This window comes from Sciurus vulgaris (genome assembly GCF_902686455.1).
Source record: "Sciurus vulgaris genome assembly, chromosome: 10".
Lineage (NCBI taxonomy): Eukaryota > Metazoa > Chordata > Mammalia > Rodentia > Sciuridae > Sciurus > Sciurus vulgaris.
The window spans coordinates 71,953,114-71,955,763 of NC_136470.1; the positions used below are offsets into that span (position 1 = coordinate 71,953,114).

Genomic DNA, 2,650 nt, shown 5'->3' on the forward strand with positions numbered 1-2,650 from the left:
CTGAAGAACAAAAACCAAAGGGCTTTGAACTACTCTGCAGCACTAAAAGTATAAATATAATAATGCTTCATCTGCACATGGACATGAGTGTGATCTACAAATTATGTATTCATGAAATGCCATTGGTAGTTTGGTAAGGAGACACTCTTAGACATGTCAGAATACAGGAATTAGACTGCACATACACCATTCCTATAAAGATTAATTTAGCAATTTTCAGTTTATTAAGAAATGAATCAAAATGAAGAATTCAAGAATGGGTAAAAGGCATAATTTTAAAAGTCAATAACTTCAAAATTTCAACAACTGACACCTTCTCTCTCCCCTGAAGGATACTCATTCAATTTGAAGGAGTAGATGACACCCATGCCCAGGAACATTTTAAGCAGAATGACATCTTTGATGCTGTCCAGAGCATAGTCTGAGTATTCTGAGGTAGCAATCCTAGTTGGATAACCACATTTTGAGCTAAAGCTATACACACAGCAGAATTCATAGATAAATCACACACTTCTGACCAACCCTGAGACTACATGCATGTGCTTAGGACAGTAAGTCAGGAAAAAAAAAAAAAAAAACAGTTTTGTCTTTTCCTCTATTCTCACACCACGACAATTGGTATGGAAGACTTCTGTGATCCCAAAACATGTGGTGATTTTTTTTCCCCTTTCCAGCAAGCAAGCAATTCTGCAGCAGACACCAGCTTGGTGTCTTCTAATTCCATTCAATTCTGACACTACCTGGAGATAGAATCAATCCCATGACTGCCCCCACCACACACACTTCGGATGCTAATCACAAGTCACCTTGTGAAGCACCAGTGCTTCTGACCAATGGCCTATAGGCTGGGTTTCCTATTACCTTCTCCTGAAGTTTGATTAATTTGCTCAAATGACTCAGAGGACTGAAAAACATATGTCCTGACTTGTTATAAAGAATATTATAAATGGTACAGAGGACGAGATGAATAAGAATGGATATGGGGGCTGGGAATATAGCTCAGTTGGTTGAGTGCTTGCCTCGCAAGCACAAGGCCCTGGGTTCAAATCCCCAGCACTGCAAAAAAAAAAAAAAAAAAAGAATGGGTATGGGAGAAGAACAGGCATGGAGCTTCCACACCTTCTCCAGGACACTGCCTTCTAGGAACTTTCACATGCCATCAAGAAACTCACTAAAGCCTGTCCTTTTAGTTTTAGGTTTTTTTTTTTTTTTTTTTTTTTTTTTGAGACTTCATTGCGTAGGTATGATTGCTGATAGACTGGATGAGGAAACCCAGCAAAGCCTGTCTGTTTGGATTCCTCAGCATTCCTTCTTCAGGGGCATGAGGTAAGAACCTTCTGGAATTAGGAGGGTTTAATGACTGACTATCAGACAAGGTACAACACAGAATTTCTTTATGGCCAGTTTTAAGATAACAGTGGGCAAGATTAGAGCATATGTTTAGTTTCTATGATCCCATCTTAGGAAAGAGAAATTCTGATTTCTATGACTTGCCTTGGGAAGAAAAAGAGCAGGTGAAAGGAGGGCAGGAGAAGTTCAAAGAGGAAATGGGAGAGAGAAAGACTTTGCTTTCTGAGGCCTGCATCAGAGGCCTAAAGTGCCCCAACATTATTCTATCACTTAGAAAATAACAAGGGTTATAAGCATGAGTCAGAAACCGTTGATGAAAAAATATAGGGCAGTGCACTCCTTTGCCTGATATCAGGTTGCTAAGAAACCAACCCCTAGACCCCTGCTTGAGGGTCCTTCCTCTGAAGACATCACCAGTATGTGGAGGCCACCCACCCACTACCCAACCACAGCCTTTACCTGCATGTTTCCTATGCTACCCATCCTATGGTATGCCTCACAGGCTGATCCAGAGTTCAACCCTCTCAGCAGCGCCAGAGGTGAAGATGAGAAGATTCAAAAGTTTCCAGGCATATCTGCTGTCCTGCTACAGGATCTACAGTTGCACTCACTGCAGAGCTCACAAGGCCAATCACGATGAACCTATTTCCAAGCCATTCCAAGGAAGTCAAAGATGAGCATACCTCCTTAACTCAGTAGATAATTAGGGCTGTGGGCCTGCAGAAAAGCAAGTGTCACAAACAGGACTGCATGCAGTTGCAGACATTTACTGTGAAAATTGCAAAATCATTCTGGGCTGGAAAAATGGACATACTTTCAAAAACAGTCAGAAATATAAAGGAGACAAATACATCATTCAACTAGCACACATGATCGAGGACAATAGCTGAGTCTGATCAGACAACATCTACCCAACCATCCAACAGAAAATCTACCCAAGTGTGAGACAGTGACTGAAAAGTTGGTGACATCCAGTTAGGGGACTTGTCATCTGGGGCATCTTCCCATACTGATGCCATCTTTCTAGTGGCCTGACCTCTAAATTGCTGTCTGTCTGCCTCTTTGCTTTATGTCTGTTTTCGAGTTCATCCTGGTTTCTCTATTCCAGAGTTGGTTGAATACAAAGCAATGAAAGGAAGAGATTTTTGACTGCAGGACTGGTGACAGTCCACCTTGAAAAAGGTTCCAGGGCCCAGTATAAGCTGCCCAATGGCCGTTGGTCAGGAAAGCAGTGGCACTGGCATGAGGAAGAGGAAAAAGGGAGAACTCTGAGGGTCTCGGGGTGGGCAGGGGACAAGAG

General features: G+C 42.2%; 1 pseudogene across 1 annotated transcript; it reads left to right on the forward strand.

Moving 5' to 3' along the window:
- The first annotated feature begins 1,243 nt into the window (after window positions 1-1,243).
- On the forward strand, window positions 1,244-2,240 carry LOC306637645 (protein yippee-like 2; annotated as a pseudogene). The gene is made up of 2 exons: window positions 1,244-1,326; window positions 1,706-2,240. The product of its transcript is annotated as a protein yippee-like 2 (transcript).
- Window positions 2,241-2,650: the final 410 nt, after the last annotated feature.